This window comes from Cebus imitator, unplaced genomic scaffold (genome assembly GCF_001604975.1).
Source record: "Cebus imitator isolate Cc_AM_T3 unplaced genomic scaffold, Cebus_imitator-1.0 Scaffold177, whole genome shotgun sequence".
Classification (NCBI taxonomy): domain Eukaryota; kingdom Metazoa; phylum Chordata; class Mammalia; order Primates; family Cebidae; genus Cebus; species Cebus imitator.
In genome coordinates this window covers 2,336,556-2,351,030 of record NW_016107492.1, presented here as the reverse complement: position 1 = coordinate 2,351,030, position 14,475 = coordinate 2,336,556, and positions in this window count along the sequence as shown.

Sequence of the window (14,475 nt, the reverse complement as noted above, 5' to 3'; positions counted from 1 at the left end):
TTGTGGTTGAATCCATGCTTTCCCTTTACCTGAATACAGTAATTCTTATTACCGTTATCTATAGCCAAGGAGTTTCATGTTAACAGTATGCCTTTATTCACAATATTTATTGCTGAAATGGAGAAAGAACTGTGTTTGGAAGGCAGCTTATCCTTCTGTTCGGTTTCTCTCTTAAGGTCATAATCAGATACAAATTGGCCTAACATCAACTGTATGGCTTCTTATCCTAATATCAACTGGATCATGTAGCAGTGACCAAATTTGCCTATTTTCAAATTTGCTGGGTAGGCAGGTTTGTAGAATATTGGTATTGAAAGGAATCTAAAGGTTATCTGGCCTTTTCACCCTTTGCCACCATTAAAGAAAAAATACTCTTAGTGATTTCATGAAATCGGAAAGGACCTAGGTGTGGAAACCTGACTTCCTTGTGTTTGAAACTGATTATCTGGTTTGCTAATTATGTGACTTTTGGTCAAATTATCTAACCTCTCTGCGTTTCTCTCTCAGAACTGTTGATACGATATCCACCCAGTAAGACTGCAAGGATCACATCAGATGATGTATTGAGAGTGCTTAGCATGGTGTCTTGCATAACGTAATCACTAAGAAACCAGTGGCTATTTCATTACCTCCCCTTACTGCACTTCATATCCCAACTGCTGACCCTCCAGCTGGAACACTCATTGCCTACCTCTTCTTTTTAAATTTTTTGTCAGTCTCCACTTGTAAACAAACATGGACCCAACCCCTGTAAATTTATAGTAAAGTTGAAAAGTCAACAGTAACTGTTGTACAAGGCATGAAATAGCAAGTGTGGGGAAAGGGAGTGTTTTAGATCTGATTGAGAAAAACTACAGGGAAAATAATCTAATTTGAACTAGGGCTTGAAAAATGGGTCTCAGTCATCAAGTTTCTTCTGGGTGTTAACCTTTTTCACAAAACCTTTCTATGTCATATCTTGTATAACTTAAAAATATCAGCCAGGTGTGGTGGCTCACGCCTGTAATCCCAGCACTTTGGGAGGCCGAGGCAGGAGGATCATGAGGTCAGGAGATCAAGACTATTCTGCCTAACACTTTGAAACCCCATCTCTATTTAAAAAATACAAAAAATTAGCCAGGTGTGGTGGCATGCGCCTGTAGTCCCAGCTACTCGGGAGGCGGAGGCAGGAGAATCACTTGAACCCAGGAGGCAGAGGTTGCAGTGAGCCAAGATGGGGCCACTGCACTCCAGCTGGGTGACAAAGCGAGACTTTGTCTCCAAAGCAAAAAGTAGTAGCAGTAGTCCAGGTATGGTTGTGCCAATTCAAACAACTTCCTTGTTAAACACTGAGATTGTTTCTAATCTGAGGATATTATAAAGAATGTTTCTATGATCATCCCTGGAATAAAATACTTTGGGAAATTTAAATATTTTGAATTTGGGATATTGGAATAAATTCTAAGAAGTGGATTGTATGGTGAAAAGATTCATTTTTCTTTTTGGGGGGGGGAAAATAAACATGTCCTGAAAAACAGGAAATACTATGTTTACATACATATATACCACCTAGATTCAACAATTAACATTTTACCATATTTTTATGTAAATGTGTAAGTGTGCACACTTATGCTGAACAGTGAGTTGCAGACATTTCACCCCTAAAAGTTTTAGCATGCATCTGTCAGGATACTTTCCAATGTAGTCACAGGACCATTACAGCATCTAAAGACATTTCTGAATGCTTAAAGTTCAGTCCATATTCAGATTTCTGCAGCTGCCTTCAAACTTACAACTTTTTTGAACATGGCTTCAGCTGTTTCATGCATTTCTTTTAGTGGTTATATCTCTTTAGTCTTGAGAACAATCCTCCTTTCACCTACCCCAAACTTTTTTTTTTTTTTTTTGAGGCAGGCTGACCCAGGCTGGAGTGCAGTGACACAATCACAGCTCACTCTAGCACTCATCAATCCTCCCACCTCAGACTCCTGAGTAGTGGGGAGTACAGGCTAATATTTGTGTTTTTTATAGAGACACTTTCACCATGTTGCCCAGGTTGGTCTTGAACTCCTGGGCTGAAGTGGTCTGCCCTGCCTAGGCCTCCCAAAATGCTGGGATTACAGGTATGAGCCACCACACCCAGACCCCCTCCCCTTTTTAATGTAATGTCCCCCATCCTCGATTTGTCTGTTTTCCCCCAAATGTTCATTAATTTGTTCCTCTATTGTATTTTCTATAAACTGGAAGTTCATTCTAGAGGTCTGATTATTTTAGGCAGGAATCCTTCACAGGTGATGCTGTGTGTTTCATACTTGGATTGCGTCAGGAGGTAATTAAAATGGTTTTTACTGTGATAATAAATTTGACTCTTTGGTTAAGATATGATCACCAGAACTCTCCTTTATAAATATGAGCTTTTCCCTGTCTCCACAATCTTTCACTCAAGTGATTTTATTACAGCATGCATTGATGATCCTTGCTAAAAAGATTACTTCTTTGGGAGTTAAAAAATAGGAAGAGTACATTTTACAGGCTCTTGTTATTGTCAGATTACCCACAGAAAAGTTTATTACATGTTTTCAGAGTATCTATTTTCCTAATTCTTTACATAACCTGGGTATTATATCTGAAAAAGGGGAGGGGGAGAAATCAGCAAACTTGATAGGTGGGAAATGGTGTCCCTGGTTTGTGTTTATTTTTTATTCCATGGTAGAGTATTTTTCCCTTACATCAAGCTGCCATTTGCAGTGCATGGGCTATGTGACTAATACTGTAGACCCAGTTCAAATGCCCATCTTGGTAGATGTGGGGGAAGATGTTTTCACCAGACATATAGATTGAGTTCACCACTAGGAAGGCTTCTGTTAATAAGGGGATGCTGAGCAGTAAAGAACAGATGATCCACCAGGCTGAAAAATGCATCTTTTTCTTTTTGATTTATGTATCTAGAGGATTTTAACCTTTTGTTAAGTATTTCTCTCCAAATTAGCTTTTTGATTTTCATTATGCCGGGCTTTAAAAATATATTAAGTAGGTAGACTTCTAGCAATGTCCTTGCAGTTTCTGCTTTTGATATCTCCATAAGGTGCATAAAGACTGTTTCCCAGATGTTTGTACAAGTCAGTTTTACTACCACTGAATATTGGGGACTACTCTGTAAGGTTAAAGAGGTAATCTCCCTTTGTGTCCTGTTTTTTATTAGCAAGTGTCTAGGCACCTTTGGAGCCTGCATTATTTGAGTAGATTTTGGCTATTTGCCAGGGCTGTTAGGAATGTAAATTGTCACAATCCAGGCTACTTTTAAGTAAGTTATCTAGGTGGGTGCTTAGAACTCTCAAATACATTCCAAATAACTTTGAAGCCCAATGTGTCTTTACCAGAATATAATCGGAGGTTTATCTGCTGTTACTTAGGAAGTGATTAGATAATTGTACTGTCTAGTCTGTTTTGTCTGACGGACAGGACTCTTTCAGTGTTTGTGGTTTTCCAGTAGACCACACTCAGCTGAAAGCAAGACTGTACTGAGACACCAAGGCTCTGATAATAAGGGCCTTTGCCCTTCCAACAGACTGGAGGGCGGGCCTTGAAATACTCTTTGAACACACAATTCTATTTTAGCTTTAAAAAGACCGTGTGCCTCCTCTGGGTAAGTGCTTTAAATCACCCTTCTCTATTACTGGGGCCTAGTCCTAACAGTTCATTTACCTTATTTCATGTGTAGGAGGAAGAAGCAATTATAGGTTTTGATATCTCCACTGCTAACTATTCCTGTAAATTATCCTCTAAGGAACACCTACACCCCTTCTCAAAAAAAGTTGCATGAACACATATTTTCTGAAGAGTATCACACTATTGGATGTGGAGAACCAGTTGTACTCAACTGAATGAACTATAGAAAAATACCTTTACTTTTCCATCTTTGAACTACAATCTTTGAAGAAACTCCTGTGCAGGTATAACTTGGTACCCAGGTTAGCAACTGAGGAATTCACAATCTCAAGGGAAGAAGCAAGTGATCCTGGTAGAGTGGTTTTAAAGAGGCTCCTAAGCTTACATGTACATGGGAATGTAATTTTTTAAATCCTATTTTTAAGCTGATTTACAAACGGACTAGTAAAACAAATGATAGTCAACCCTCCATATCCATGGGTTGGAGGGTTGCACTGGAGTCAACCAATGCAATTGGTTGCTGCATTGGAGTCAACCGGGATAGAAAATACTCACTCAAGGTGAAAAAGTCCCACGAGCTTCTAAAAGACAAAACGAATTTGCTGTGTGCTGAGTACTACGTTGCATGAACGTGAATGATGTGTAGTCATTGTATTGGGTATCAAAAGTAATGTAGAGATGATTTATAGTATATGGGAGGATGTGCACAGGTTATATGCAAATACTATGCCATTTTATACAGGGGACGTAAGCACCCGTGGATTTTGGTATTTGTGGGGATCCTGGAACCAACCCTGCACTGATATCAAGGGACAACTATAGAGAAACATACAGAGCAGAAAGTGAAAGGGCAAGTGTACTTCCTCCCCAGGTTCAACAGCTGGTAAGTTTGTGCATATCTTTCTACAACTTTTTTCTGCATCTTTTTTACACTGTGTATCGGTCCTTTTTCAATGCCCAGCATATTTTGGCTACAAAATACCACGTAACTAGATATACCACCATTTATTTAAACATTTTTTCATTATGGACACAAGTCACTCCTCCTCACAGTGTTCTGTGGCTACAAACAATGTACTGAAGGAATGGTAATACACAGCATCTTTGTGCATTCTTACAAGTATTTTATAGGATAAATTCCTGGAACGGAAATGTCTGGGTCAAAGCGTAAGCTACATTTAAAATTTTTGATACCTTCCCCACCAACTGCAGACAAGCTTACATTTTTACCAATTGAGTGCAGGGTAAAAAAACAATTTTACACTACTTCGGTTGCATTTATCTGACAAATGAAGTTAACCATTTTATCACAAGTTTATTGGTCATTTGTGTGACTTTATGGAATGTCTATTCCTGTACTTAGTTCACTTTCTATGAGACTGTCGTCTTTTGCCTACTAGTTTGTAATGAGACGGTTGTACAAGGTTGATTACCTGGAAACGACTTCCTGACTCTTCCTGAGTTTGCTCCACTGTCGAAACCTTGTGAGCTGCTTACAACAGTTCCCACCTTTACCTCTTTTTACAAACCCTACAGGAAAAATGATCAACCCCTGAGTGGGACTCTGTGTGTCACCAACTCAGGATCTTTGGCATTTGAAGCTCTACTAATCTTTTTACTACTTGTCCAAGCAAATGACATTTACTCTGGATGAAGCGGAAGCTGTTTAACAGTGGCAGTGTGAAACCCACTGCACGAACATGCATTTCATCACGGATTGTCTTTATGGCCCAGCGAGATCAAATCTAAAATTGCTTGTCAAATGTCAGTTGTGAACTTCACTTTAGTCCTATTAGCCTGATATTTGCTTATCTTGAATGAAGTTTAAAAGAGGAGACTGGTTTCTTGTCCTTGTGAAATTTACTCATACCCAATCAATAGTTTCAGTGATTCCTTTGTGTAAAATTACATGCTTCCATATGTGTATAGGCATTAAAGCATAGGTTAGGGTACCCAGCTCCTGGATGACATGTCTCTTCTCTATCCAAGTTACAGGTAACTTCAGACTTTGTGTTTTTCCATTCAACTTGCCATTGTCTCTGCTTTCAGCCATTCCTCTTAACATAGATGTCACTATCCTAAAGCTAGCACCCTGTGGACACATTGTTCAGATTATTTCAAGCTTGAGAGCATAGCATAAGCCAATTTATCTGTTAGGTCGAAGACAGCACTCCTCTGTACCTTGTTCTGAATTCCCCACAGCAAAAGAGGCAACCAGCATTTTCTACTTTCATTTCCTATATCCATGACACATTCCCATTCCTATAGCGCAAAACTGACCTAAAAAAGTAAAAATATGGAGAAACTATGTATGAAGCCACATGCACTATGTACTTTCCATTGCTCATATTTTGAAACCTTTCAAATTAGTCATTATGCTTTACAGATGACATGTGAGCCCAAGATAAGTATAGTCATCTGTTGGTATCCACGGGGGATTGGATCCTGGATTTTCCACCAAACCAAAATCCACAGATGCTCAAGTTATAGTATTTGCATATAATCTACACACATTCTCCCCTATACTTTAAATCATCTCTAGATTACTTATAATTCCTAATAAAATATAAATGCTGTAGTAAATTGTTTAGGGAATGACAATATAAAAGTCTGTACCTGTTCAGAACAGATGCAACACCATCCCTTTCGCCACCGCCATGTCCCCAATATTTGCAATCCACAGTGGGTTGAATCTGAATCCATAGATGTAGAACCCATGGACAGAGGGACAACTGTCATCTGTCCATGGTTAGGAAGCCTTGTAAAAGGTGAAGCTCAGATGATGATACAGGTTTGTCTGACTTCAAGTTAACAAGGCGTTTTGCTTGTGAGAATAAACTAGAGAAAACGTGGTTTTACAAACTGCTTTAATGCCATCTGCAGCCAGTCTTACACTGTTACCATTTAACCACTTTTGGATTATACCACAGACAATTAGACTGAGGTTAAAAACTGGATTGTTTTTGCTAGTAGGCCTTACAGGCTTTGTAAACTGGAGCTTGAGAAAAAAGTCCTAAAAATCTGCAGTCACCAGCAGCTCTTCTAATAATGAGCACGGTGGGGGATCATCCCAACCAAGGCTGCTTTCCATGTTGCCCTGTGGATTTTCTCCATTTACCAGCACCAGCCAAGGCACTAGTGCACCTCTAGTGACAGCTAAAATTCACAGGTTTTTTTTAACTTATGTGCATGAGGACATGTATTATTTACTAAATAAAAGTTTAATAAAACACCAGAGTAAATGTTAGTGTAACAGACTTTTAAGAAATGAACACAAAATAAATGTTTTTAAATCATGAATAATGTAAACTAAGCTTTAAAGGGTAAAATCCCAGGAAATAAGAAATGGTAACTGAAAAAGGCAACAGTATAAATAATTCCCCAGGGTCCTCCAAGTTTGAGAGTATAGAGGCAGAATAAAACTTTAATTCTGAAGCTAGTGACCCTGAAAACTGAATGCCTTGGCCCCCTCACGTGTGTTACACTGTCCAGCAAAACAGTCAACCAGAAACCAAAATAAAACACATGGCACTGAATAACCATCCTCTACCTTACCCAAGTTACGTGAATGTCTGATACTATATTTCTTCATCTGTAAGAAAAAAGGAAGGAGTTGAAATACATCCTAAAGTCTATGAGATAAAGATACTGGTAATCAAATATTTCCCTGTTAAACATGGTGTATTAAAATCTAAAGAGATACACATAACTTATTAAAAGGATCACTGTCCTTCAAAATCATCTTGGTGGTCTCTTCACATTTATTACCACAGTTCAAAATAAGTAAGAACAAATTCTTTAAAACTGCCTTCAGAACTATGTGCAAGCACATGTACACCCTAGTTTATGGTTGCTTTTCTGGGAAGAGTTAAAACAATACTATCCACATAAATAATTCATCAGATGTGGCTCCAAAACACAAAAGGACAGGATAAAAATGTGTCCCTATTAGATAATTTCAGTATCTGCCCCAAATTGTTTTCTTTGGGCAATGATGGCAGCACCATTGGAGTAAGTTTAAAATCTCCACATTAATTCTTTAAAAATCAGTATTCCTGGTGTCATTTTATAGGCTCTGATACATGTTTAAAAATTAGTTATCTTAATCCCCAAACATTTCAACTTTCCTTTCTCATATCCAAGCTTACCCCCTGGACTTGGCTAAATGTTCTCTTATCCTAATCTTTATATCCCCTCGTCCTCCTCTGAATGTGGAGTGGACCATACTTACTTACTAAGGAGTGGAATCACTGTGTATCCAATGTCACATGCACAAATGGCCTCTCCTCCGCCTTACCTCAAATTGACTAAAGCAGTAAGTCAACCATAGATAGTCCCATCCATCAGGCTCTACTATTCTGTGTTCAGGCATAAAATACACACATGTATACGTATGATTTTATAGACATGTTAGGACAGTAAAATGCATTTGTTAGGTAATCTGGAAATCTAAAGTCTAAGAGCTCAGGGAAATTTCACATATATACATTCTTTCCACTTTCTAAAAACTAAGTGACATCACCTGTGTGATAGCTTTAAAGCAAAAACTTCTTACATTAAATAATTAAATGTTTGGTTCTACTACCCTAATTTCCTGAAGCCACATCTTTTTTTACTTACCAAATAAACATTCCTTAAATAAGTAAGGAACCTGGCCAAGGATTTAGTTAGCTCAAACTTTTTTTTTTTTTTTTTTTTTAAAAAAAAAAAAAAAAAACATGCACAGTGTTCTTTCCTTTCAGCAAAGCCCTAGGAGCCTGGGGGCAGCTGAGACCTGGTCTCCTAAAATTTTACAACTCTCCATAGGCATGTTTACAAGGTGTTACCTGAAAATACCAACAAGTCGCCAGACACTACATTTGTGTGCAATTCATTAAAAAGAATTTATATTCATTCCACTAGTAAAAATTATTTATTCCTCTGGCTCCGATTTGAAAGGATGTGGTAGGTTTGAGTAAACAATAACCATCTCTCGCCTTTTTTCCCTCCTTTGTAGGCGTTAGCCACTCTACAGGTCTAAACCCTTGTTATACCCAAAGATCTTAGTGCATAAAGTGGGTAAGATCTAAAGCACACAAATTTAGTTTTGACTATAATGTACCTCTCAGGATAATGTAAAAGCCACAGCCAGCCACCTCAGCTCCTGGGAATTATTAATAGTGGTAATGAGGTAAAACATTTTGGAACTGGACTCATTATGTTCAGTGTGCTAAACAATGCAGGCATGCTGTGAATGAATGTAAATTTTAACAAGCCATTTCTGAGCTTTAGACTTCTCATTAGTGTCCCTTTCCCAAGTGTAATGTGCAGAATGAGCCACTAGAGGGCAACCATTTCCTTTAGGAAAAATACGCAGTTTGAGAGCACTGTACATTCGTTTAACCACAATGACACCATGTCTTACACCCAGGAGAATGGATATAATAAAAGGAAAAGGCAATTATCAAGTGTTGGAGGGAACAAAGAGCAACTGGAAACCTTGTACCTTGCTGGTAGAAGTATATGGTTCCGCCACTTTGGATAAGAGTGCAGTTTCCTAAAAAGTTAAAATCATGTTACAACAAAACCTAGCAATTCCACGTATATGAAACTACCCAAGATAAAGCATATTGTCAATTAAGTCATGTTCATGAACATTCATGGCATCACAAATAGCCAAAAATTGGAAACAATCCAAACCAACATTATTGGTAAATGAATAAACATATGAATATGAGGGAATATTATTCAGCTATAAAAATTCTACACCATGGATGAAGTGAACTTCAAAAATATGCTAAGTGAGAGAAGCCAGATGCAAAAGACAAACTATAATGTTTGATTCAATTTATATGAAATACCCAGAAAAGACAAATTTATAAACAAAGCAGATTAGTGGCTACCTACAGTGAAGACAAAAGAGGGGAGGAGTGGGAACTGACTGCAGAAGGGCTCCTGAGAATTTCAGGGGGACAATGAAAGTGTTCCATATCTGGATTATTAAGATGCTGGTAAAATGCCTTAAGTTTACTAAATCACCATGTACATTTACAGTGGGTGCATTTAATATGAATCATACCTCAATAAAGCTAATTCAAAAAACACATTGATTTAGCACTGCAATAGAATATGTATTGGGAAATGAAACAAGTGAAAGAAAACTAGCACTGTGTATTAGAATGTAATGCAAATAGCCACTATGTCATTCAGTCCTGAGCTCTGGTTTTCAGACAGGAAAAAGGATCACTGCAAACGGACTAGGGACATTTTGGAATTTATGGTCAGGTAAGAATTTTATTACTTTTGGCCAAAGGCCATTACATTTGTTACATTAAACAGAAACATTTGTTTAAAAAGGAAGGTTGTAAAGTTTCAAGCAAAGAGCAATTATTTTCTGACTCTCCATCAGTATTTTGGAGTCATATTTACGAAGGGATTTATATCAATGTGCTAAGGGTCTGATGTTACATAAAATAACTGATAACGAGATACTCAGGGCAAACAGGCACTTGAAGTGACAGGCATATCTATACCAAGTAATTTTACATTTCCTGAATTATAAACTCCTAGTTTAAATTTACTTAAGAAACTATAGGTATAATAATATATGGGATCAAAAGGCCCATTCTGGCCTGTAATCCCAGCACTTTGGAAGGCTGAGACAGGAGGATTGCTTGAGCCCAGCAGTTCAATACCAGCCTGGGCAACTTAGCAAGACCCGTCTCTACAAAAATATCAAAATTTGCTGGGCAAAGTGGTGCGGGCCTGTAGTGCCTACTAGTCGATAGGCAGAGGTGGGAGAATCACTTGAGCCCGGGAGGTTAAGGCTGCAGTGAGTCATGTTGACGCCACTGCATTCTGACCTGGGCAACAAAGTAAGACCCTGACTCAAAAGGGAAAGCTCTGTTAAGGTCTGTGGCAGCTGTCGCCAGCCTTTTTGGCACCAGGGACCAGCTTTGTGGAAGACAATTTTTCCTTGGTTGGGGCGGGGGTGGGGATAGGGGGTTTTGAGATGAAACTATTCCACCTCAGCCCATGAGGCATTAGATTTTCATAAGGAGCACACAATTTAGATCCCTCACATGCTCAGTTCACAATAAAGTTTGCTCCCCATGAGAATCTAATGCCGCCATTGATCTGACAGGAGGCGGGCTCAGGCAGTAATGTTCACTGGCCTGCTGCTCACCTCCCGCTGTGCAATCCGGTTCCTAACAGGCCACGGACCACTATTGGTTTGCAGCCTGGCGGCTGGGGCCCCCTGGGTCTATGGAAAGTCTTCAACACATACATTTCAGAGGAGGCTAGTAGTACACAAGAGGAAGATTAGTGAATATCAATTAAGACAAATCTCTGTCTTTTCTTCGGCTTTTACAATAGTAGTGGTTTGTGGGGTTATGAAAGACAAGATCATCTGAAGGGCTCTCCCATTACTATTAGTTCCTAATTCAGTTATAAACAATATACTTTTAAAAATGCTTTACCGGGCTCTCAAGAAAGCAGGGACACTGAAAGGCCAACATAAGAGATGGAACCTGAGCAGGAGTGGTAACTAAACAGGAAAACCAAAGTTGCCCTGAGGACAAATGCCATTGTCAGCACTGGGATTGAGAAACCAAGTTCTGGACCGGAAGCAAAAGGAGGAGCCAAGACGAAAGCTAAAATGTCCCAGGTCAGTTTTGTTCCCTAGCTTAGAGACGCAAATGCAAAATCTCTCTGAAGGAGCACATTCCCAATTAAAGAACCTCTGGATTCTCACAGGTTGAAATTAAGTATACATTTACAAATAAAAGTCACAAAACACAGGAAGAATGGCATACCATAAGAAAAAGTTCAACAGAGACAATAAAGAAATTTAGACCCTCAAAAGACTTAAGATATTGGAATTATTGGCTACAGGATATAAAAATAACTATGTATGAAATGTCCAAAGGGGTAAAAAAAAGATAGAAACCAAAGAAGCAGAGGAAGTCTAGCCAGAGCAATTAGGCAAGAGAAATAAAAGGCTTCCAAACTGTCGCTCTCTGATAAGAATATAATCTTACATCTAGAAAAGCCTTGACTCCACCAAAAAAACTCTTAAGATTTGGTAAATGAATTCAATAAAGTTGCAGGACACAAAGTTAACATACAAAAATCAGTATTTCTATACACCAACAATGAACTAGTGGAAAAAGAAATCAAGAAAGCAATCCTATTTACAACAGCTCCCCACAAAAATAAAACACACATGAATAAACTTAACTGAGGAGGTGAAAGATGTCCATAGGAAAACTGTAAACCGATGAAAGAAACTGAAGCGTTCATAAATAAATGGAAAGACATTCCATGTTTATGAATTGGAAAAATTACTATTGTGAAAATGACCATAATTTCAAAAACAATCTACAAATTCAGGGCAATTCCTATCAAAATACCAGTGTCAGTCTTCACAGAAATTAAAAAAAAAAAATCTTAAAACACACATGAAAATACAAAAGACTCTGAATAGTCCACGCAATCCTGAGCAAAAAGAATAATGCTGGAGGGATCATACTACTGACTTCAAAAGTTGCTATAAAGCTATAGAAACCCCAACAGCATGGTACTGGCATAATAACAGACACACAGACCAATGGAACAGAAAAAAGAACCTAGAAATAAATCCACATATTTATAATCAACTAATTTTCAACAAAGTGCCAAGCACATTCAGTGAGGAACAGATACTCTCTTCAATAAATGGTGCTGGGAAAACTGGATATCCATATGCAGAAGAATGAAACTAGACCCTTATCTCTTACCATACACAAAAAGCAAATCAAAATGGAGTCAAGACTTAAATGTTCGCTTGAAGCTATGAAACTACTAAAAAAAAAAATATTGGGGAAATACTTAAGGACACTGTCGTGGTCAAAGATTTTTTGGGTAGGACTTCAAAAGCACCAGAAATAGACAAATGGAATTACTTTAAGCTAACAAGCTTCTGCACAGCAAAGGAAACAATCAATTCAATGAGGAGACAACACACAGAATGGGAGAAATATGTGCAATCTCTCCAACTGACAAGGGATGAATATCCGGAATACACAAGAAATTCAAACAACTCAATAGCAAAACAAAAAACAAAACTCAGGTTTTACGGGACAATATAGGGAAAAAAAAACACACAATAATCCACTATAAAAATGGGCAAATGATCTGAATAGACAGTTCTCGAAAGACACACAAATTGCCAGCAGGTATATGAAAAAATGCTCTACATCACCAATCATCAGAGAAATACAAATCAAAACCACAACAATATCTTTCTCCAGTCAGAATGGCTACTAAGATTAAAAATAACAGATACTGGCGAGGATGCTGAGAAAAAGAAACTCTTATATATTGTTGGTGGGAATGTAAACTGGTACAGTCACTATGGAAAACAGTATGGCAAGTTCTCAAAAAATTCAAAACAGAAGTACCAATAGATTCAGCAATCTCAGTACTGGGTATCTATCCAAAGGAAAAGAAATCAATACCTCAGAGGGATACCTGCACTTGCATGTTTACTGCAGCACTATTCACAACAGTGAAGATATAAAATCAACCTAAGTGTTCACCAGTGAATGAATGGATAAAGAAAATGTGGCATATATACACGATGGAAGACTATTCAGCCATAAAAAAAGAATGAAATCATGCCATTTGCAGCAATATAGATGGAACTGGAGGTCACTATGTGAGGTGAAATAAGCCAGGCACAAAAGACAAATATCGCATGTTCTTACTTATATGTAGGATTTAAAAATTTTGATCAAATGGAGGTAGAGAGTGGAAAAAGAGAGACTGGGAAGAGTGAGAGAGTAGGGGAGGGGGAAGGATGAAGAAAAGTAAGTTAAAGAGTACAAACATATAGTTAAATAGAATTAAATTCAATGTTTGATAGCAGAGTCGGGTGACTACAGTTAACAAAAATCTAACACTCTAAATACTCTGACTTGATCATGACACATTATACACACGTAACAAAATTTTACATGTAACCCATCAATTTGTACAAATTATTTTTTAAAGCTGAGCAAACTGGAACTTCCTTGCTCTGAGAAGAGTAGCAAAACCAAGAAAGATTCAATATTGTAGCACTGTCAATACTCCCTAATTAATCATTAAATGTGATTCTAGTTGAAAGAGAGAGAAAAAGAGAAAGGGAGAGAAAGAAAGCTGGGCACAGTGGCTCATACCTGTAATCCCAGCACTTTGTGAGGCTGAGGCAGGAGGACTGCTTGAGGCCAGGAGTTCAAGACCAGCCAGGCAACATGGTGAGACTCTTGTCTCTACAAAAAATTTAAAAATTAGCTGGGCCTAATGGTGTGTGCACTTGTAGTCTCAGCTACTTGTGAGGCTGAGGTAGGAGGATCGCTTGAACCCAGGAGTTCAAGGCTGCAGTGAGCCATGTTTACACCACTGTACTCCAGCCTAGGTGACAGAGTGAAACCCTGTCTCAAAACACAAGAAAGAAAAGGAAATTTCCTAGAGCTGTTTGCTTTTTAACCCCAAGGAATTTTACAAACTGATTCTCATACTGAATTTAAAAAGCAGACCAGGCATGGTAGCTCATACTTGTAATCCCAGCACTTTGGGAGGCTGAGGCAGGAGGATTGCTTAAGGCCAGGAGTTCAAGACCAGCCAGGCAACATGGTGACACCCTGTCTCTACAAAAATTTTAAAAATTAGCTGGGCCTAATGGTGTGTACCTGTGATCTCAGCTACCTGGGAGGCTGAGGTGGAAGGACTGCTTGAGCCCAGGAGTTTGAGGCTGCAATGAGCCATGCTTGCACCACTGCACTCCAGCCTGGCTGCCAGAGTGAAACCCTGTCTCAAAAAAAA